Below are 24815 nucleotides of genomic sequence, written 5' to 3' on the forward strand. Positions count from 1 at the left end.
CTGTTGCCATAATCACACAGCACCAGCTTAGGCAGGAAGTGTGTCAGTTTTGGCCAAAACTCCTCTTTTGGATGAAATAGCCAAGCACTGTGAGACAACACTGAGCGTGTGAGATTTTGGACGAGGACTTGCCTGTTGCTCTGGATAAGCAGGCTTTGGATCTTTTACACTATATGTATCATTAACACACTGCAGTTGCTTTTCTCTGCCTGGGCTGGAGAGCCAGATCTTGCAGGTTGTAGGGGATCTGCTTTCAGTTGCCATTAGCATCTTCTCTGCATTTGAAGTACTGGGTTAGGTGGCTAACTACCCAATCAGTTATTTCAGTAAAGGAATTGAGAGCCAAAGCTGAACAGCATGATTATCAGAGCTGAAGAAGTTGTGAATGCCTAGTTTATGCATTTTTTTTTTTTTTTTACAGGAACTTTTTCGAGGGCATGCGAGAGAACCATTTTACCACAAAAGTTCTAAACCTTTAATTACTGCTAAGTCACAGTTAATTGTCAGTATAAAAATGTATAAGTATGTTAAATGTAGCAGAGTGCAGAAATAAGCAGAGATACTGTGGAACAGAGTGCTCACATGCACGTAAAGACCCTTGGCACATGAGTTTGCAGGAGCTCTGGTAAACCTTGCATATCCCAATCTAAAAAATATGAGGGTGTTGTGTTAATGGTATCATTATCTTCCATTTTTTTCCTCCGTTGTACTTTTCTAATTACAGAAACTAGTGACCTGCAGTTCTGCTAGCTACTTGACCTAGACTAGCTTTAACCTGCAGCAGAAAATTACTTACTCCAGGTTGCCAGAGCAACATTGCACTCCCTTGGATGGAAATGATGAAAATCCAAATGCAGCTTTTTGTGTCAAGCTGTATTTCTGAGGATAAAGGCATGTTTGTAGACATTAATTTTGAAGTCAAGCAAAGAAAATGTCTTCAGGCATTCCATTCCAGGATCATGTTCTGTTTTTAAAACTCCATTGACTCTAATGAGAGGGGCTAGTAGGTCCCTCCTAGAACAGTATTTACAGTAGTTCTGTTACTTCTGTGGAATTGCCAGGCTTTATGCTTCACATGGATAGAAGTCAAGAAAATAAAACACACTTTCCAACATAAAAAGAACTAAGACCAATTATGTTCTGCCATTTTGCTCATCATGTAGCATCCAAGATTTGTGGCTGTTCTAGCTGGTGCCCACACACTACTAATGACTGGTTCAAAAGGAGTTACTGGTTCAGTTTTCGCTTCCTGATATTGACAGCAAACTAAACTGGAGAACAGACCCGTTGACCGATTTGGAGAAAGACCAGATTATTGCCAATGGATGTATCTACTAGAATAAAAATTACAGCAACTATGTACCACTATTTATCGGTGCATTTCACAATGAGCCATGCTGTTGATGACAAAGCTGGACAAGACAATACCTGAAAATGCAAACAAAGGAAATGTAACAGAGTTAACACTCATTTGTAAAACCATTAAGTGAATACTTTGCAGAGATCATGTGAATGAACAGTCCATACTCATCCAAAAAGGAATCTTCGCATGCTACTTGATCTAAGATTTGTTCTACTCTAGAAATAATTCTGCCTGTGCACCATTAATCTCTGTATTGGTTACTGAAAGAGCAATAGGCCAGTATTTATGTCACTTGTATCAATGATTTGAAAAATAGAAAAAATGTTTCTTTTAAGTTGTCTCTTAGTTTTGCAAATATTTCAGTGTTTTTCTGCCTTTTCTATGAGGAGATAAAGCAAGGAGAACACCTTCAAACAAGGTTAAGGCTTTTTATTGCTACCAGAACTGACTTTTTACCTTGAAAATACCTCATGACTCATCATGCATGAAGAAACAAGGTATGAAAATAATTTTTCTTCCAAAAAATTAAAGCCTTTTAAAATAAACTCTGGAGCTTCAGGCTAGAAAACGTAGTCAAATTTTGCTGGTCTGGCTGTAACAAGATGCTCAAGGGGTGGATATTTAAGACAATGCTGTCAGAGATGGGTTGACCTTGCACAGAGTTGCTTCTTCCCTTCACTCGGCGGTGCCTCATGTGGTGGAATGAGATGCCGGGGGCCTTCTCGCTGCATCTCAGGGACGTGACCCTTTGGCACAGAGCGGACGAGAGCCAAGGGCCTGACAGCGAGGCAGTTGACAGGTGGGTTTGATGGATACCTCTCCGTTATCTTGGCTGGTTCGCCAGGCTTGGATCCTGTGGGACAACAGTGTGTGTGACGTTTATTAATAGTCAGGGAGCTGTACCTGCGTTCTCTGTGCTATGATGCATGTCTACGGCAGGCCTCCCGCAATCACCTCCAATCCTCTTGGTGTATATTTATATAAGGGGGGATGGGGCGAAGGGGAGAGAGAACTGTGGGCTTTTTATTATTAAAACTGAAAATCTGAGCCATAATAAAAGGATCAGCTGGTGTAAGCTGCATATAAAAACATGATACCGCCTTAGCACACCCATACTTATTTTTATCAACTCCCTTCTTACACCCCCCCCAGCATTCAACCAGCATTCAATTGCAAGAAGAAAAGAGAAAAAAAACTCAAGGCTATTTTAAAATGAGTGGTGAAATGAAATGTAAAATTTACCTCGATTCCACTTCCTATACTTTTCCCATAGCCAATGAAGTGACCTGGCTCACCACCCCCAGTGTCCTTACTTCCAAGGTTTGGGCCCTCCTCATGGTGACTTGCATCAACCTATTGATCTCCATGTTCCGCTTTGTTCAGCTGGTCCCTAGTTGCCATGCCATTCCAACTCCACTTGCATCCCCCAGTATCCCCATGGTACTACTCATAGTTTCTCTCCTGTATACACAGCCATGCTTGAACACTGTTGAAGACCCAGTGCAGCAGCGTGGCCCTTATGCAGAACTGCATGCGGTGTACAAACACTTGGGTTGAAGGGAGATTTTTCAGCCCTGCGACACAGATGGTGCACCAGAAGGTGCCCGTGAGCTCGCAGGAATGCTGTTCTGCACTGCTGGCCTCTCTGGAGCAAGTGGAGTGGGGTATCTCTGAACTCCTCATGTTAAAAAGAGCAGGGCTATAGTAGGATCCTTGATCTTGGGCCACAGTGCTGCAAGATTACTGGGTATCAGTGATGTCTTACTGTGAATGCAGTATTTTTTTTTTTTTACCCCTTATTAAGCTAAGCTTTAGAACAGTATTGGTAAGTGTGTGCTGTTTAATTTCACCAACACTGTTTTTCTGGGGTAATTTTTTTTTTTTTGTCAAAAAGGGTTAACAGCAATCCTAATAGGGTGCTTTATCATTTGCCAATTCAGTTCTATTTCACAAGCACATGCATGGTGATGCGAGAGCGATAGATGGGCCAGCAGCCAAGTCGGGAGAGTGCTTTTCATTAGTCTAATATTACTCTGAGGCTTCCACAGTCTATAATGAGAAAATCTCACAGCCACATAAAGAAAGGGCCACCTTGTGACCCAACACCTAAATGATTAAAAATCTGCTTAGAGCTGAGAGAGTGACATAAACATATCATACATCTCCACTCACTTAGTGTTCAGTGGAGAAGGGCTTTTAAACATTACTGTAGCATGACTTTTTCCATGTGCTAACACACCTGCTTATGATGTTTTGAATTGCCAAACTGGGGGAGACGGGAGAAACAGTTGAAAAGGGAGTAAATTATCAGTACTCTGCGGAACACAAAGTGAAAGCTAATTAAGCTGGAGTGATGTCTACAGAAATCCTTGAATGTTATCATTACTCATTAGCAAAACATTGGGTGTGAAGAGGAATATGTTGAATAGCACCGCAACAGAAGTGTATGTGTTGGGTTTCATGGGGTGGCTCTTCCTCTTCCTTTAGAGAGAGAGACTACTGATAAAATTGTTTTGCGCAAGCTATTGTTGTGACATCAACACTTCAAACGTGGATCATTTCAACCAGGGCTTGGAACTAATGGGGCCGCTAGGGCAGCATAAGAATTCCAAATGAGCTCAGTGAATTGCTGGATCAGGCACACTAATTTAAACTTTATTCATTAATGTCTGTGCCCTTTAAAGATGGTCTGTGTTCTAAAAATTTGTGAGAGAAGAATAGTATTGCATTCAGTCCAACAAATGACAAATGTTCCCAAATTGCTGTATTTAATTTGAAGTGATGAAAAAAACACCCAGCTCTGCCTGGGAAGCAGCTGGTAGCGTAGTGGTTTGCACTGCTGCCTTTGGACCCAAAGGCTGTACTTTTGAATCCCACCTCGACCTATAGAATCCCAAAGCAAGGTACTTACCATAAACTACTCCAGTAAAAATTTCCAGCTGTTTAAAAGATTAAGTAATTGTCACTTAGCATTGTAAGTTGCTTTGGAGAAAAGCATCAGCTAAATGAATAAATGTAAATCTTCTTCCATGCAAGGAAAAAACCGAGCAGGACAGTTCTCAATGACTGGCACTAGCATCCTTCAGTGCTCTACTGCATGGTGAAAGAGACTATACCAAATATTATTATTTATCCCCAGTCTTTGTTTTTTTCAGCCTCCAGAACTTTTGGTAATTTGTTTTTGATGATGTTCATCATTAACATTAAAAAGAATGCACAATGTTTCCGGTTGCTGAACTAATAAAATACTATTGATTTGTAACGACTAATGGAGGCACTTGTATTGATTCGCACTACCAGAGTCAGGAAACATTGAGAATATTGGTGCAAAGTATTGTAAACCGTGCTTCGTTATTAGGTGAAGTCAAGTTTGGCAATTGTTGTGCAAACGTTTCATTACCAACTGAGGTAATGTCATCGGTGCCTAGACAGTAAAAAAAAAAAAAGCACAGGTGGAAGGAGTGTATTTGTATCGGTTACCAAGTGCCCTGATAGGTGGGGCGTTGTAATTGGTTCACCGGTTTCCCACTTTCGCCTTGCCCCTTTCCCGTCGACCCTTGTTGAAAGTTTTCTGCTGCCAAGTTCAAATAGCCAGACTTATCCTCTTGAGCTGCAAATCTCCCTTTTTATCTGTTAAGTTTAATAGTAAAACTATTACTGCAGTAATTTTATTAAGCTGTTCACACAAGTCACAAACCTGTTAGAAGATAGGATGAGCTCTATAACATGTATCTTCCTGTTTTTTCACTCTAACTAGCTGTCAGAATCACAGCAACTCCCTGGATTCAGAAGTGCCATATCAATATTAATAACAACAAATTAATTAGACCTTCCGAAGGACTTGTCACAATTTCGACACCTCAGTTTTAACAGGTTTAGGTTGCGTGATCTTGCCTATATTTATCGCATGCGTTCATTCGTCCATGATTAATAAGAAGGCCCCAGGAAGCACAGGGTGCACTTCTAGTTCAGTCATGCAGACTTTCACTCATATGCTAAGACAGTTCGCCCCAAACGGAAGGATTTTTTTTGCATCATGGGAGGTAACCAGCGTACCCTGAGATGATCACCAGGAACAGAGGACAGGCATCCTCCTACACTGAGGAGACATATGAACCTGTGAACCTGGAGCTGCGAAATGAATGTGTCACCAGCTGAGCCCTGGTGCTGCTGTTCTGCTCTTTTAAATAATATTAAACGCCGTTGACTTTAGTAGTTAAAGCCACTTGACCTTTCTTTTCTGATCCAAAAAAGTGTGATTTCTCTCTCCGCAGCTTTAGTGCACCCAGCTCACCTCAGGTCACTTCCTGGGTAAGAGATATGTGTTTTCCTGCTAACTGATTACAGTCCTTTGTGTACTGTGGTGTAATGTGCTTTCACTGGCTATACAACTGCTCCCTCCCACGCACTTCTGTGAAGGTGTGCAACTGACAGTTTGACGAAAGCTACTTGCTCACTTTGCTTTAAATTGTGTCATTTTCTCACACACAGAACAATTATACCTATGGGAATTATGCCATCCTAAATATAGTTGGTGTTGAGTAGTCACAACCCAATGCTGTGAGCTGCGCTTCCCTGGTAGGTTATTCTGTCCATCTTGGAATATTTTGGAGTCAAGAACCAGATCTTTTTTTAGGTGCGCTTGATGATGTTTTGGCTACACATTAACTGGCAGCTGGTCTCGCCACTGGAAACCGCCATTCGTGTCAAATTTGTGTGAGTTTCAGCCTGATTGTGATTCTCAGACCATTTTGAGGTGTACAGTAGATGTGGGAAGATGCCAAAGAGCCGGGAATAGAGAGCCCTGCATTGGACCTATCAGCATTTAACGGAAAAATCACTCATACCTATCCTTGTCCTTTTTCCTAATAGCCGTCCTTGTCCTTCTTCCTAATAGCCGTCCTTCAGGATCCTGACAACATGCACTATAGCCTGTGCCCTACCCCTGGTTTCCCCTCTTTCAAAGCCTTCATCTCCTCTCTAGGGGATGCCACTTTTTCTTCTTTTTTTAAAGGGACAAGAGTGTGTGTGTGTGTGTGTGTGTGTGTTGGGGAAGGCTGTGTGTTAATGAGTGCTGCTGAGTTGTTCCGTTCCCCTTCGGTTATGCAAGGCCACGCAGTCATTAAGAGTCAGTAAGCTCTCGCTGTCAGGCTTTTTAGTTAACTCGATTTGTAGCATCCTTAATTATTTCCTCTCTGATAATCCTTGGCCCTCCACCCGTGCGGATTTTCTGCACACGGCCGTCAGGGAGACATCGGCCTGAAGCAGAGCGGCTTGAGCACGGCACACACATCATTTAACCTCCCTTTTCGTCCCGGTGCCCCAAGTGTCCTCGCACAATGCTCTCAGAATACAATAGCACACAATAGCAGGTGCTGACAGGTCCACCAGCACCGAGGGAGGTGCACCAAACCGACCCCCACTCATCTCCGAGGGAGATGCACCAAATCGACCCCTACTTTTAATCTGTACTTTAGTTCTAACATACAGTGCAATGTCCAGCCTGCTCATCCTGGCTGGTAAATTCTTTTACTGCCCTGAACATGTTTGAAACCCTAGAGGAGTAGGGTGGAAGGTGCGTGCTGCAGTCCCTCCGCGTTTTTCCAGAAGAGGTTGTCGAAATGAATGGAATTTGCCAGTGATCATGATGCCACCTACTGTCCCCTGCAGTGATTGCAGTGGCTCCTGGAACAGAGCGAGGACTGAGGCAAGGGCATATCTCTGATGGAGTCTCCTTGAACAGACACAGGTTGTATCATGGAACGAGTGGTACAGCATGAGGTAGCGAGGAGCCAGGGGTGGTAGATTGACGATCACATTGGTCACCAGGAGACTGTTCTCTTTGGAAGCCCATAAAGACTGAAAACCAATTGGCCATTCCATGGCCGTGTTAATGGCAAATGTTGCACTTTTTATTCTGCCAGCAGCTTGTCCTTTTTTAAGGCACAGTGTGCAAGTTTGGCCAGGGATGTGCTGTGATGCAAATGGTTGGGGCAGTTTGTGTTTCCCTCCACCTCCATGTAGCAGCTGGCTTGAGGCTGTCCAGGCTGGTGTCCTGCCATTCTGCTATAGGACAGATAAGGAGCAGAGAGCTCACGGTCAAACCGTAAGTTCACAGCTTTGGAAGCAGTTCCCAGAGAGCAAAGAACATGTTTTGTGTGTGTGTGTGTGTGCGTGCGTGTGAGTGTTTGTGTGCTGTTAAGGGCTTTATATTCATATGCACAAGAATGATTTTACATAAACAGAGCATTTGACCTTCACTTTTATTTCAGAATAAATCTGTTTATGACCTTGTTACTATGAATTTGCTTTGCTTGAATTTCTCCTGCTGTTTATAAAAAAAAATAGTAAAGTGTGTGTGTGTGTGTGTGTGTGTGTGTGTGTGTGTGTGTGTGTAACAGTTTAAAGTTAATCCAGTTGTTTAATGAGTGTGTGTTTGTGTTAGAGAGGAAACTACTCCTGTTCTGTACAGAGGTGCACTTCTTCCAGCCTTATTTTCTGATCTTTTTCCAAAGATTTTCATCACAAACCAGTTAAAATGGTTCTTAAAATGGAACAAACTCTTATATCATGAAGACACTTTATTCCTCCTCTGCTTTCCGCCTAGTTTGCTATTGAAGCAAGCCCACAGGATGTGAAATTTTGCGAATACCTGAAGAGCATCATAAATGCAATATATAGCTCGTCCAGTCAGGTTTACTCTGGTCTGGTTTTACTAACTTGATTGCATTTTCCATTTCGGGAAACATGACACTTTGTTAAATTTTGCCTGTTTTCATGTCCGGGTAACCAATAACCAAATATTTATACAACACAGAAGGTTTAAAGCACCATATAGTGTGGCAGCGACACTGACACCAGTGCTACATGTTTACTTTAGCTTAGTCTAATGAAAGGTAAGAGAGAGTCAACCTTTCTGCTGTTTTTGCAAAATCCAATTTAATGATCTAGGGCTGTTATTTTTCTCCCCTGTTGCAGCTTATTTACACGTTTTTATTCTTGGGTTGGAAGCCTGTAAAACTGCAGTTGTTGGTTGGCTTTCTCCGTATTCCTCCTACTTGGTGGGTTTTGTTTATAGCACATATATTTACTATGCTTACTTTATCGTGTACATAAGGTGTGACCTCCTTAGCAGCCCTTTGTGAAGAGGTCCAGGTCCTAAACTCTGTTCCTGAAAGCTGTCCCAGTTTCATTTTAGCTGCATTTCCTATCTTTAATGAAATATTAAGGAATGTGAATTAAATGAGCTTAAGCTGATAAATCAATAAGCAAAACGGAGAATATACTTTTCTGATTTATTGATGGATGTATTAAGAATTAGCTGATTTATCCATCAACCTCTCAGATGTCAGGATCAATATTGGCCCTAAAACAAATCCTGATCATGTTGTCATGGCCTAGTTCCCTACCACCGCCTGGGCAGTGGTGTGGAATAGGGAGCATTATGAGTGACATCTTACAGGGCCCTACATGTTATAATTCCTAACAAATTCCCTTCAAATTGGCTCATGTCAGTGGGGATAAATTGCACAGTGATGTTAAACAAAAAGCTAATAAAGCTATTTTTATACGTATAATACGTAAACGTATAATGTGTAAAAGTTTTCTTTCCCTTTCATATCTCCTTTTATGTTTTTTTTTTTCTTTTTTTCATAGTCATTTGATATTCACAAGAGAGTGCGCAATATGAGGCCAGTTGTTTGCTCATATCTTTGACCAATGTGAGATGGTGCTAGAAACACTACACTAAATCCACTGGTCATTCAACTGTTGACACAACACAGCAGTGTAACACACCTACATACACTGAGGGCAGTTTAGACCTCTCAGATCACCTGAAACGCATGTGTTTAGACTGTGGGAGGAAACCAAAGCACTAAGAAGAAACTCATGTGTACTCAGGGAGAATATGCAAACCCCAAATCAACTGAGCCAGATTTGAACCCATCTTTGAATGCACAGCTCAGGTGTTGGGAACCATGCAAGGGATACACACTGTGCCTCCATGCACCAAATCAAATAAACCAATACTTCTCTAAAACTATTATTTTCATTTTATGTTTCTAAAACTTTACTTGGAGACATGGAACAACATATTCTGAAATGGTTCCATTACCATCCAGTCTCTGCATCCTAAACCAAGGAATGATATGGAGTCCTTTCCTCCCATCCCTCCTCCCAGTACTGCGTTTTGCTCTCATGTATCGTTTGCCGTAATCTGAAATTGATAGCTTCCATTCCTGTGAAGTTAGACAGTGTGAAATGTAACTTTTACGCTGGCTGACATTAATGTTTGTGTCCCCATTACATTTTTTCTTGTTGTTTGCCAGCGGATCCTTTGGATGAAAAAGCACTGAGTCGAAGCACAAGAGCCTCTCGGTTATGTTTTTACTGCCTGGCGATACACAATCGCTGAAAGAACGGGCCGAAATAGTGAATGAAAGAATGCCTTCGTTATTAATATTTATTTGCTCAGAGGAAGCCCTTGTCCACCGAGACACAGCTACAAACAGACCGCATATTTGGATCACACATCATGAAATTCTCAGCATCCGTGGAAACCCCAGCCCTACCAAAAGTTCACTGGCTGTCTGAAGAATGACCGTACAAAGCTTGAGTGCAGGGGAAATCAGACCGTTTAGACAACTATTTCCACAAACTGAGAAAGATTAAGTAGGTTTTGATCAAGAAATACACTAATACCTTTTCTTTTAAGTTACTAGTAGGTTATTAGTTGTTGAGTTTAGATTAGTGAATGGAGGATGCCACTATAATACCTTTTGGGGACGGAGAAATGTTTTATGATATTTCTTCTGCTCTTGCCTCATATTTCTTAATTTCTGATTCATACTTCATTTTTCTTCCGTTTTTGCTTCCATGTTTTTTCTTAAAACTGTTGAGTAACTGAATGAAATGTACAAGTTCTTATCTTCCTTTCCCCTCTTGTTACACTCAGTATCCTAACTCTTTCAAAGTTAATGGAGCTCAGCAATAAGGTGGCACATACTTTTTTAATCTGGTTGGAATTACTGTTTTAATTACTGTGTATAATTTCATTTTCATATTATGATGGGGTAGTAGGTAGTGTTGTTGTTACACCCGCTGCTTTTGCACCTATCCGACTCAGGTGTGAATCCCACCTCCTGCTGTTGTACCCATAAGCAAGTTACCGTAAACTGCTCCAGTAAAAATTACCCATCTATGCATATAGCTAAATAATTGTAGGAAGATGAAGAGTGGAAGCTGCTTTGGCGAAAAAGTGTTTGATAAATGAATAAATGTAAATGATTTCTAGTTGTGCTAAGCAAAGATGGGCAAAACACATATAGAGACTGCATATAGAGAAGTACATTCAGGTACATCATAGCCAATGTTAAAAATGTATTTTTTGTAAAATTTAAGTTGCAGTGATTTCTTGTTAGAATTTAATATTGCAGCCATTTGATATGAAAATGTAAGGAGAACAAATTCTTATTTCGCTGTTATCCTTTGAGGGGAACTTTCAGCCTGAAAATTTCTCAGCTCCACAAACAGTGCAGGCCAGTCTGTACATGCGACTGAAGTCAGTTCCTTTGGAACAGTAATCATGAAGTGTCAGCAGGTTGCCGAGGCCCACTGCATTTTTCCACAATTAGTCTGGCCTTTGCTCATAAAAAAAAAAAAGGAAAAGGCTTTGTTAGCGTAGCGCCGGTTTTGCCTGGTAACCTCGAAGCCTGCCAACACTGGTGACGTGACCCGGACTCTAGAAACCCAAAACCAATAGAGAGTCATGAATAAATAAAACCCTGTGGGCTCTTAACTCTGAGCAGCACGGCTACAGGGAGCACATTAACATGACCAGGACCATTAGCATGGACACACTGGGTAATGGATTACGGGACCTGCAGATGGGACACTATGGTTTGACTGCAGCTCAGGCAGGGAAAGGGAAGCCGTGTGACCTACACATGCCCGTGTCACTTAATGGCTGTGCTCTGCACACTGGGTCTGAACGTGGCTCATCTTTCATAAATACATCTGCACTACACAACTCATCGCTCTCTTGTGCTTCCTATTATTTTCCTGCATCAATGGTTAAAAGAGTATAATATATTACAGTTATGTGCTTTGCCTGGGTGAAGAAGCACTGCAGGTAGCTCAGTATGTAAGTCACAAATATCTATTCATTTACGCTGTATTTGAGAGGAACATATTGCGGATACTACCAGTGATGCATATATATCTCGTTTCTCACCAGTGAGAAATCTTAAAATTCCTCATCTACCCAAGTCTGCCGTATACGTAATTAAATGATTCTCTGATTGTGGTAATTGTGTGCATGAGTTTGGAGTGAGGAGTTTTTGTTCCGATATCTCCTGGGCCATCTGCAGTAGGCGTGCGTGATACAGAACGTTTAATATTCGTCATTTCTGAGAAATGTAGTAAATGCTTGTAAATGGCTCCTTCAATTTCATGGATTTTTTTTTTTTTAAATGATGAATAAACATAGATTGTAATCCACTTGAAACTGGTGCCAGGTTTAATACTTTCAAATGTTAACATGATTTTTGGCAACGTTTATTCCAAATATTTAATCCTCTTTGGTGTCTGAGTCTTTTCGAGATGTCGTTCAAGGCACTTGACAGCAAGAAGATACAGCTTGTTACACTTGAGCAGATTAACGTTTCCATCAAATCTATTTTTAACATTTTTTTGTCATGAACAATCTCAGACCTCCCAAGACCTTTTGAAATGTGTGAAACTGCAAATGAATTATTTTTTTGCATTTATTAATTTAGCAGACACTTTTCTCCAAAGCGACATACATCACACAGAAAAATATGAATGCAATACATCAACTATTTTTTTAGAGAGTGGGGGCATTATTTATAATTAATATTAATGTAAAACAGTAATTCTAAAAGAAATATTCTTGTATTTTATTTAATAGAATTATGTTCTTTTTTCATTAATGGAAAATACATGGCTGCTTTGTAATAGCTGAAAATATGCCATTTTTCTGTATGGTGAATTGTATTTGATTTCACTGAATACAATTATGGCAGAATGCTTAATTTCCAGTCTGCTTAAATAGTGCTTGTTATTCAAGTGTGTAAAAGAACTTACTGAACCGCAAGGCCACAAATATATTAACTCCTGACTTAAATTTAAAATATATATATATATATATATTTGGTTTCTCTATTATACAGCTCACTTCTTTCACACTGTGTTTTTATTACTTGCTGGCCTGGTCAGGGTTGCAAAGGTCCAGAGCCTTTTCTGAAATAACTGGGTGCAAGGCCATGGGTGTACAAAAAATGAAAAATGTTAGATGGGGGGGCAGTGGCACAGCGGGCTTGGCCGGGTCCCGCCCTCCAGTGGGTCTGGGGTTCGAGTCCTGCTGACCTGCTATGGATTAGCGTCCCGCCCTGGGTGTGCCCCCCCCCCGCCCTGCCGGGCCAGGCTCCGGTTCGCCACGACCCCTGCTTACAGCAAGCAGTCTCAGACTCTGTGTGCGTGTGTGTTAAATATGGGGAGTTGTTTTATATCTTGCGATAATGTGCCAAGGAGCTCAAGTTTGTTTTTGAATGTTTGGACCTTCGGTGTTCTGAAAATGACCTTTTTTGCTTTATATTAAGCTCTCATGACAGAAGTATTTTTATTTTTGGCTAGCAGATAGTGTGCAGTGTCCCCTCTCTATTTGTACTGATAAAGCCCACTGTAGTTGTGCCTCCATAAGAAACTGCTCTTGTTACCAAACACACCATTCTCTTTGTCAGCCGAACTCCTGGTGGCTTTCTGGTGTTCTCACCGGCAGTAGTTCTTGCACCAATTACATCTCAAAATGAGGGCATTAAGGCGACTTTCAATTACTAAAAAGAGAAATCGATGTGTCCAAATGTAAAACAGATGATTTTTAAGCATTCTAAATACTGGTATTTGGAAGATAAATCCACTATTACAGTGCAGCGACAAATTAAAGCAGAACACAGATAAAGGAAGAAAAATTAACCCTTGGGGCTTAATTATCATTTTTGTGATTAGCATAATTCTCTCCACTGGGGTGTCACTTCCTCTTTTACTTCTTTCACATTAAAACTTCAAAGTCAGTTTGGATGTGAACCATCCCCAGTATCCTAATTTAACTTGAAGGATGCAGACCCCATGGAACACAGCCAGGGTAGGTGGGTGAAGGTGATTAATGAAGTACCAGTCTTAGGGGACTTTTACATTGGCCAAAGAAAATTGTACTGTCTCATGCTATGTCAGTTTTACAGTCCTAGTCCTAAAGTGGAAGTATATTGACTAGGTGTCAAGCTGTACTGACCTACTCTTTTCACGGGGCACCAGCATGTGATAGTCTAGGGTAGTGGCGCTTAGCAGTCCGGTGCACTGCTGTGAAAGAGTCAGTGTTACGTACACTGAGTGGAACAGTCCAACATCCAGAGCATAACCCGCGTACATATTTACATTTATTCATTTAGCTGATGCTTTTCTCTAAAGCGACTTACAGCGTTTAGGTTGTAATTACCGATGATCCCCAATTTATGATGGTTTGAGTCACGATTTTTTCTACTTTACAATGGTGAGCTGGTGATAGACATTCAGTAGGAACCATAGTTCAAATTTTGAATTTTGTTTTTTTTTTTTTCTTTTTTTCCCGGGCAAGCCATATGCAGTGCGATGCTCTCTTGCGGTGCCAGGCAGCAGTAGCGATCCGCATCTCCCAATCCACGCAGTCACTATAGATACCCCCCTGTATCTACGTTCTGTTTTGTGCATCCATAATGCCTGTGCCTGTGTCTCCTGCTACTGGTGGGAAGAAGAAGAGGAAGGAAATTGCTCTTGAGGGGAAACTCAACATAATTGTCCAGCATGAAGGCGGCAAGCCCATAATGGCCATCGCACGTATGCTAGGTTATGATGTTCGGTAGGTTAGGTGTATTAAATACATTTTTGACTTACGATGGGTTTCGCGGAACGTAACCCCATCGTAAATCAGGGACCACCTGTATTTCCCTATTCATACTGCTGGGCAATGCTACTGTAGCAATTTAAGGTAACTACTTTGCTCAAGGGTATTATAGCCAGAGGTGGAGATGAAACCTGCAACCTTTGGAGCCAAAGGCAGTAGCTCTAACCACTGCGCTGTCAGTTGTCCTGGTATATAGTCACACATGTCTTTAATTTTTTATTTTTGCAAAAACTTCATACATAAATACCAACCAACCCACCATTGTCAACAGCTGCTTGTCCCAAGTGGGGTCATGGCGAGCCAGAGCCCACCCGACAACACAGGCTACAAGGCCGAAGGGGGTAGAGACACAACCAGGACAGCACCTCAGTCCATCATTAGGCACCCCAAGCAATGCACGAACCCTGGACCTGCCACACAGCAGGCACCAGCCACACCCACCACGCCACAACACCCCCTCCGCATAAATATTTATCAGAAGTAAGTAACTGAAAGTGCCATTTTTGACAAGTTTGTAACAGTTATTAGATTAACTGTACCATCCAAATCATTTGTTCATGAAGAATCTCAGACCTCGCAAGACATCTTGAAATACCTGAAACTGATATAGAAGTTTTACCCTTCCTTTAACCCTTCAAGGATAAGGTTCAGGACATTTCATATTGCCCTGCCAGTTTTTGTAATCATAGCTTTCCCTAAGCGTTTTCTGCATTTACTGATGCCACTTCTTTTTTTTATAGGTGGTCACGTGAGCAATTTAGCGATACCTGTCATGTCGCCCGTTTTGTGTTGATGTTGTCTACAAGATTGAAAGGTTTTCCGCTGCAGAAGCTGCAAAATCTTGGTATGGATTGGATGGAAAATGGTAATTGTAATGTTTCAGATGTTGAAATTCATATTAACATAGTGATAGAACAGGATTATTTAGCAGTAGATGATAGTGCAGATAGTGTATGTTTTGTCTGTGAATCAAGATGAAAACAGTCTGAGACTTTTTTTCATTTGTCAAGAGATGGTAACAGTAAATGGAGTACCATGCAGCTACAGATGCAAACGTTCAGTTGCCGATATTGTCTGAAAACCTCTTTGGCCATGTTGCTGGAGTAAAGTGAGATGATTATAGTCAGGATAATTGTGCTGACGGTTGATGTTGTGCAGATCCAAAGCTGAAATAATTGCTGCTGACCATTGTGCATCCACAATTATTTGTTCCATCCAAACAATGTAACTTGCATCTTGAGCTCAAAAATTTTGTGGGGTGAAAAATTCACCCAAATGTAACTTGTACGTGATTGTTTAGGGGTTTTGCCTCCTTACCCATGATATCCAACATTCATGAGCATCTGGCCCTCTCAGTTTATGGGGAATGCAAGTCACTTCTTATCACCTGTAGTATGAATATGTGGTCTTTTTGTATTTGCTGAACAGTTTAGAAACTGTAAAAACATTAAGAACATGCGTTCACATTTTTTGGAAACGATGTTTTGCATGCAAGCATTCGGTGCTGTAACTGAGCTCAAATATTCTTAGCACCACAGGCATTTCATACAATAAACATTAATTAAATGTAATCTTTTATAAATAAATTCATTTAAAAAATATAATACTAAAAACACTAGCTGAAAAGAAAATCGGACATTATTATTTGGTCGGTCCTTATAAATTTTGCTACTGTAAACGCATTATGTGGGAATAAAGCAGACTATCCCCTGTGTTGTGCATGTCACGACAAATAATCTGCCCATTCAGCAGGGCTTCTTTTCCACTGGGGCACAAGCACCGCTTAAGAGAGGGATTATATTTTTGCCTTCTCTCTTTACTCTTTTATTCAAGCATTTACTAACAGGAAAAAACTTCTTTTTGACTGCAAGTTCTGTGCATTTCTCATGAGACACACGAGCTGTGTCCTATAATTCAGCAGAAACCACAGCTGGTAAGCAGCCAACAAGGCCGCCAGGGGGACTTCGTCTAAATGATTTCTCCGGTTTCCTTTGTTGCACGGTACAATAAGCTGTTTGATTAACAGTAATTAGATTTCCCTGTTTGTTTGATTTTTCTTCTAGAATCATACATTTAACACTTTTTTTTTTTCCCGAAGAGCTGGGCTGCTGTTTCCACAGATTAAAATTTATTGGAATGGATTATTCTTTTGTGTTTGAATACATGTTCAAATGGCATTCTTCAGTCTTATTGTGCAGGCAAGGTTTTATCAGTAAGATTCTATTTAGCAAAGAAAATAACTTAATTATTGTGGATGAATATGGGAGCTGTATTTCACGAGGATTGTGCAATGTATATTCCTCATCAGCTGTCATTTCTTGTAATGAGAATTTTTTTTCCCACCCTCAAACTTTTTTTTCTCAAACTCTACTGTCTAAAATCCCATTGCACAGTTTCAACTAAGTTAGTAGTACCTTGCTATGGTCAGGATAGGATTTCATCAACCTCATTGTTGCTCGTATGCTCTCATGCAACCTGAGCCATGTTAAAGCCACACTGATACCAGCCTGGCGTCATGGTAACGCACAGGGGGCTGCTAATGGTGCCTGTCAGTTGTGCCTCTTCATTTTGCTAGCACAACTGATGAGGTGGTGTAAAGCACGGGATCCTCCTCTCACTCCTTGCTGCAGTGGGCCCAATTCTGTTCGTACTCTGGAGTCTCAGTGGAAGCTGAAAGCTGTGCTCCAGCCCTGGCATGAATGATCTAGTGAAAGACAGAGCTAGAAGTTGGTTGGTAAGGGGCTCTCCTTTTCAATAATTCCTAAAATTCTGAAGTTTTTTTTTTTTTATAAATCAATTCTGTTACTGATGCTCTAATGGACATGCTATAAGCACCCCTAGTGAAGCTCAATGAATTGGGAAAAAAAAAATCTATTCATTCTATAAATTAGAATTCTTTCCCCCAATTTGTTTTCAAAAGTACACACAGTAAATGTGGGTTACAGTAGGTATAGTTGCTCCATCATGGTTTATCATAATGCATCATAGTGATTCAGCCCCAAACGGTTTGGTGGCTTAGCCTTTGAGACAACACACATACTGTATAGTGTCATTATTCTACGAAGGGCTGCCCTACTTTCTCCATGGTGAGCTGGGGCATAAAGTGGGCTCACTGGCTCAGCAGCAAGCAAACAGACATATGGTTGCTCAGGTTCTTCAAGGACAGAATTAGGACAAATTTTCACAAGGCAGAAGCTTAAACAGCCTAATAAAGTTTTGGTAATAGTCTAAAATGTGCTAATGGATGGATGCGCTGTTCAGAAGAAAGTTATGCATTTCTTTTTCTTTCTGGTTACAGTGCTGGAAGGAGTGTATTTTAAGATGTTCTTTTTAACACTTGTTCAATAAAATTTTAGGATTTTTAGTGTTTCCATCAGTGTTACTCTCTCTTCATGACTTGGTGCGCTAATAGCCTGGACGCTTTCTTTAAGTACATATGATTATTTGGGGACTTGTTGGATTTTTGTCATTGATGGCCCCTGTTAACACTGTCACACAGAGCTCTGTTTTTAATAACTAATTGATGCTTTCTGTGGGCATAATCAATGCTGAAGGCCTTCATATTTATTTATTTATTTTTGGATACAGTCCCTAAAAATAACAATGAAGAAATAAATTTAAATATTTTTTGAAAAACTTTATGGATGACAACTGCTGCTTTCTTCAGAGCCACTAAGGCTGAAGCACAGTGTGTCATTCCTTTGTATTTTTTCCATTACCGAACCATATTGAATGCGTTTTTGCAGTTTTCATGCAAATGCCTTGAAACCTGCATGGCATCAAGTTCGCTGTAAATTCCTCTTAACATTAGACCTTTCTGCCTTTACTGAGCAATCAAGATAGAGAGGCTTCTTTTCTTACACAGTGCATTAGCTGTTTGTATACAATATATAACAAACACTCCTACATACACCCTCTCTGAAAATTAATTAACATTTATCTAAGAAAGTTTTGTAATTCACTCCTTTTTAATAAAATTTGCTATTGAATTTACATTTTTCTAACTATAAACACATACGAAGAAGTCTCCTTTTTTAAGCTTCAGGGTTTTGAAGTGGTTCAGTTTATCCTGGCAGAGGTAGCTTTCACTCCATGTTTGATGCTGAATTCCATTTGCAGTGAATTGTGGTTCAACACCACTGAATCAAACTTCATTGGCCCCACTGCTGCATGGTCAATACCCCCTTGTGCCTCAGCATCACCATCACTATCTCACCGATCCAGGTTTTCATGCACCGTCTCTCTGTCTCCCTTTAAACAGTTACCGGGAGTGGAAACAATAAGGAACTAGTGGCCCATTCCATAATTTCCCTAGGCACCTGAACAGGCACAGTGGGGAGGTTGTTTTGGGGGTGTCAAATATGCGCTCTCAACTTGAAGCACAAAGCAGCAATGACGTTTCATTGTGTTTTTTGATGAATATTATTGCTTTCTATTTTCTCTTCCTCCTAGTCTCTTTGCTCACTTGGAAGTCAGTGCTCCTTTTGGTACTGATGCTGCTGTAGTGTCTTTTGCACACACACACACAGACACACACACACACATATTGGCTAAAGCCGCTCGTCCCGAGCGGGGTCGCGGCGAGCCAGAGCCTAACCTAGTACCACAGGGCGTAAGGAAGGAGGGGGAGGGGACACACCCAGGACAGGACGCCAGTCCGTCGCAAGGCACCCCAAGCGGGCCTCAAAACCCAGACCAACCAGAGAGCAGGACCTGGCCAAACCCGTTGGCCCACGGCGCCCCCTCTTTTGCATATGTTTTACAAAATCTCCATTCTGCTGTTCTCATAAAAAAAAAAATGTGTTCTAGTTCCATAGATTGGTCATATATTGTGGATTGTATCTGTAGGGGGGTGCGGTGTCCTCTCCCCCTCTAGCCTTGCTCCCTGTGTTGCCAGGTTAGTCTCTGGTTTGCCTTGGGGCAAGCTGTTTCAGACTCTGTGTGTGTGTGTATCTGTAACCATTCAGACATTTGGAAAAGTAGTAGTTAGAGTTGTTTTCCTACAATTCAAAGACCTGGGACATTGGTTATCCTGCTATCGTACCCTTGAGAAAGGTATTTCATCTAAATTTCTACAGTAAATATTATCAAGCTGTATAAACGGGTAAGTAACTGTGAGTAGTTTAACATTGTAATTAGATTTGATAGGCAGCAAGTAGCATAGTGTTTAGAGGTGCTGCCTTGGACTCAGAAAAACTGAAGTTTGAATTTTCCTCCCACTTTTGGTTTGACTTCGTCCAGTAAAAAGATACCAAGCTGCATAAATAGGTAAATCATTGTAAGCTGATTTGGAGAAAAGCATCAGCTAGATGAATAAATAATAACTACAGTGATATACAACAAAGTGACAGTTGTGTGAAAGCATAACATTTCTTTTTCAGTCCCTTTTTCAATTAATATATTACCTATTTTCTTAATTCTTAAGAACAAGAAATTTCTGCTCATACGAATACCCTAGAGACAGAGGAAAACCACTCTCATAAGGTATTGCTTTTAGGAATCATTGTTTATGGGATCAATTCTGTTTCATGACAGAAGTGAAGTTCCCCCAGTAGTTACATACATACAGGAAATTGTCTCTTTAGAGGGAAATAGCTTCTGATGGACCACATTATGTTGAGACCCTAAATCATACTAAATTGTTAGCTAACTACCATCAAACAGTCTAATACTGCTGAGTTTTGAACATTGGCAGTGAAAGTCAATTCATCTTTAGCTGAATATGTTAAAATATATTTAGAAACTACACAGCTGATGTGGTGAATTAAAGTTTTTGTTAGTTTTTTGGTTGCCTTTGCAATTTATGGATTATGTGTACAGTGCTAATTCATGACAGGGGCTTCATTTAATATGTGGGTGTATTTACTGTCCATTACACATCATAAAATGACATAAGCCTTTTTGTTATGCTATACTTTGTAAAAGCTGTGTAAATGACAGGAGATGTGGGTTTCTATATTCATTCCAATATTATTTTTTTTTGGCTTCCTATGAATTTTTAGAAAGGTTTATTCTTAACTGCTTAACAAGAAAATATCAAATGTATTTTTTCCTTTTCTTTAACCTCACTTTGCTCTGCGTATCGTGCTATTCTGTGTTTGTCCTTGGTAAAAGTTGCTCATGGATTTCTGATGAAGGCTGCGTGAGAATTTTTACATTCAGTCAAATCATTATGTTTGCAGTTCTTATGAAGACACTGTGAGCTTTTGTCTTAACTTAGTTGTGCACATTTACCTGCACAATCAAAAGAAGGTCCTATACTTATTTTGCGTAATGACATTAGGCTTGAAGTTGAATATACTTTATATAAAGTGAGAACAGCTGTGTCACTCAGATATAACAACTGCCTGTGCTAGTGTCAGATTTCATCTGCAATGTTTAAAGCTTTTCCTAACTAACAGGCCATAGACTGGACAAAATAAAGAAATAAGAATGGGAAAAAATAAACAACCCAAAAAAGTCTGAAATAAAAATAGGTAGTACTGAAAAAACAATGAAGTAACAATAAGACAAAGTAATTACTGTAAATATAGCACTGTAGGAAACACAAGCATGGTTTTCCAAAGTGAATTTGAAGACATAGTTGGCCAAACATAGCTTCTGAGCTGTTTATCGGGTATCTCTGCTCTTCTGTTATCGATGGCTTTCTTCAGCCCCTGCGCAGCAGGATGTCAATAAATGGGCCCCAGGGCTGCACGTGTAACAGGCGGCAGATTTACCCTTCTCCCTGCTTGTTGAGCACAGTGGGTGACGGATGTGGCACCTTAATGGATTGATGGGTTAATTGAAATGAAGCTGCACTCTGTCTTCTGCTTGATGAAGTGTTGAAAGATAACGCTACCTTTATTTCTTTGACGGCTACATCAAGGAGCATCTCCTGTTATATGGTTCAGCAAGGCAGCCGGTGACAGTATTCTCATCTATGCATTCCAACGCTACTACTTCAATCACAACGACAGACAGATAATTCACCCTGTTATGCCCCAAAGCATTCCTAAGTTGGGTGGGCATGTTTTTTAATGCTCTGAGCGATCACTCATGGCTGCAGCTGCTCATGTAGACAATTAATGTGACCTCTGTCGTTATTTTTTCCCAGTGACTGAAACAGAAAGGGGTTCTGACACTTTTAATTTCAGGATTTACAGCAGCTTTCTTGCTTAAAAGCCAGGTATTTTTCTTAATATTGGCAGCATGTAGATGCTAGAGTAGATACTGGCCTCTCTTAAAAAGTAGTCTTCATTTATCAATTTTCTCGTAATCGTAGGAGCTAATTAGAAAATCCACAATCAAGAATTCTGTTTATGCAGTTTAGAAAAAATCATATATCTAAGATATGATTAAAATAGCATTATATATAAGCTCTGAATTTTAAGATGCTGAAGTAATTTGTACAAAGCTTTGAGTTCCCAGTTTTCTTTGTCTTTTTTTGGCTTTCTCTTACATTTTTTCTAGATTTGTCAAAGAACGAATTAGTGTTTCACTTATTCAAAAAGTGATGCCATATTGCCAGACACAGAAAGACAGTGCAGAACTGAAAAACTAAATGAATTAATGAGTCTTTGTTAGCTTCCAGCGTTATATTAGTTTTGGTTTTTGTACATCTCATATTGCTTGTTTCATTTACTTAACTGTTGATACTGTAAAAGTATTGCTTTTACAGTTGTGTTTTTTCTGACTTTTCATGTAACTTCTGATGTAACTCAGTACTATAACAAAATTTATTTTCAGTATTAGAGGTGTTAAACGCCAGTTCACGTCAGTCGTTTTTTTATTTTTTTTACATTGTTAATTTGTAAATCATTATCCATACTCAATAAATTGTGAGAAAGATGTGAACACATGAAGTTAATGAAGTTGTCATTTTCTCACTCTAGTCTATTGCATGCTTCCCATATGTCTGTTTTTGACGTCTTCTTTTTGATTTAACTATGAGCTATGAATGCAAAATTAAGCACAACGTTACCCAGCAGTAAAAGTCTTGAGTTTTAACAAAATACAAAATACAAAATAATACTAGCTAGCTAGCAAACTTGAATTTAGAAGTTAAGAAATTTTGATGAACTTATGAGTTAGTCTTTAAATAGTGTTTTACTATTTGTGAATCTTCATTTAAACTTGTAGAACCAACTTAAGAAATTGATAAGCTAACATTTTGTCTGGTTGTTAAGTTTACTGCAAAATATTTTATTTTTTGCAAGTTTATTAACATGGGATTAGTGTTTTTATTTTGACCTGTGATCAACACTTCTTTGAGACAGCTGAAAGATATGTCAGCACTGGAAATGCTTACCTTAAATACTACACTATACTTGACAGAGCTAACAGGAGTGGAAGAATTAGCTTACATTGTTTGTTTGACTGGGATACAGCTGTAGCTTATTCAGGCTGAAGTATGAAGAAATAGTGAGCACTCTAAATAAGCGTAGTGTCAATTGTTTTTTTTTTTTTTTCTTTTTTATCCAGGATTCATATTTTCTCTCACTATCAACTCTTGGCAAATGGTTTCAGTATTTCTGAATACATTCTTTTGATGTCATAAAAATGGATCATTTCCCAATCTCAAGATTTTGGTGTGTTATTGCAATGTGCATTGCAGTGGTACAGATAGGAATTAAAGAGATGGGGAAACATACCTAAGCAAGCATGTTTGAAAACTTCTAATTGTTTCAGAAACGTGTGGGTTTCTCTCCTTGAGCAGAGAACCCAGAGACAGCCCTGGTGCCATCTGAGGGGAATGGAGGTGTTTGTCACAAGGAGGCTGTGTTGAATGTGTGGGATTGTCCTGTCAAGTTTTAAGAAGTAGACAGCCTTCCACAGGGGGGAATAGTGCGTTGAAGCCTATTCCACATATCAGCCTCACAGCAAGAAAAATCCATGATGTGATCAATTCCAAGGTTGCTTTTCTGACGTCTGCGTTTTGGCCCGCTGGAAATGATGGACATTTTTAGCCTTTGGCTTCAAGGAGCTTTCTTGAAATTCTCTTTCAGGTTGAGCAGAGTTAATCTGTTCCCAGAAACACCAGCTCTGCAGGTGTCAGGGGAAGGAAAAGTGGAGCACTGACTCTTGTGCTCAGCAAGAAACCTCCCAGGTTCCTTTAATCAGGCTCCCTATGCAAGCTGGACTGGACTGGGGTTTCGGCCTTGTATGCAAAAGCTCATTATGGCCCAGATCTGTTGCCAACATAGCAAGCGCTTTGAAGATTTAAGGAACCTCCATCAATTTAAAATGTGAACTGATTTGTATTTTAAAAATAAGAACGACAGTTAAAGGTTTGAGAAACTAAAACTGTAATATGGCTTCTATATTCTGTATATTGTCTTCTACAGTTTTGTAGTGTTTCCCTGTGGAGCTACTGGAGATGGGTTCAGGCAATAGGGTTCTGCAAGTTCTTTTTATTGAATGCATACACGTTTTTGGAAGGAAGCCTTGACAAAGGTGCAACAGACAATACTAGACAGCCTTCTGAACATCTGAGAGTTCCCCCAGGTCACTCTGAGCCTCCTCATGCCCCACAATTGTTAGGGGGGTCACCAGTTGAACCCCTCAGAATCCCTCAGTGGAAAACAGAGCATCAGTAACATTACAACCAATCAGAACAGAACACAAGACTTCATATAAGAATGCAGACTAACACGAACTATTGACATTAATTTACATCCGACCACCGCAGCAGCATTACAGTATTTTAAAAGGAATGAGGCATATTGTGAAAAGTGGAAATAAAATACTAGTCTGCACTTCAGTGGCAAATACACTGAGTTGTAAATGGAGAGAAAAACAGTGTCGAATGGGACATTCATATGCACGGTTTAAGTGAGTTGTTCAGATTTCTGAAGAAGTGAGTGAAATGAGAGGGAAAGGTGTTCTACCCTTAAACGGTAAGTCGAGCAAGGCCAGCTTCTCAGCACGCTGAGGATGCTTATTAATCCTGGCAAATCCCTACAGAGTTACTGAGGTGTGGATTCCATTTTGAAATTTCTCATTAGATCCTCACCGTGGATTAAATGCTGGCGTTCACAAGCGAATGCATAAACACTGCTGCAGCCTGATGGATGTAATTGGGTTTTGATTGCCGTTTTGATCCATGCAGAACACAGAAAGCCTGGGTTTGGGCCCCTCGCTTTCTTTTGTGCATTTTGCAGCAGCTTTCATTTGTCTCAACAACATATCCGTATGCCTTATCGTTTTTATGTGTCCATAAACACATAAGACCAACTCCTGAAGGCTGCAAGGGACTCTGGGGCTCCTGTAGATTAAAGTATCAGCTCTTATAAAGCCTCAAGGCCTTCAATACAAAGCCTACTAAGCCAATATTTGTCAAGCTGCCATTTACTCTCCATGCCCAAAACATATGCATAAACACCAACACTTTCAGTATTTTGTGCCTTCAAAAAATAAATAAATATATAAATGTGCAAGCAATGCTCTTACGGAATAATTGGAATTGTCAACAAGCACTGACCTCATTTTACTAGACACAAAGATAGATGTCAT

The 24815-nt window shown here is 40.2% G+C and overlaps 1 protein-coding gene across 1 annotated transcript in view; it reads left to right on the forward strand.

Moving 5' to 3' along the window:
• Positions 1-24815, forward strand: part of unc5db (unc-5 netrin receptor Db) — a 184974-nt gene that overhangs the window by 36828 nt on the left and 123331 nt on the right. The window lies entirely within an intron of this gene.

This window comes from Scleropages formosus, chromosome 12 (assembly GCF_900964775.1).
Source record: "Scleropages formosus chromosome 12, fSclFor1.1, whole genome shotgun sequence".
NCBI classification, from domain to species: Eukaryota; Metazoa; Chordata; class Actinopteri; order Osteoglossiformes; family Osteoglossidae; genus Scleropages; species Scleropages formosus.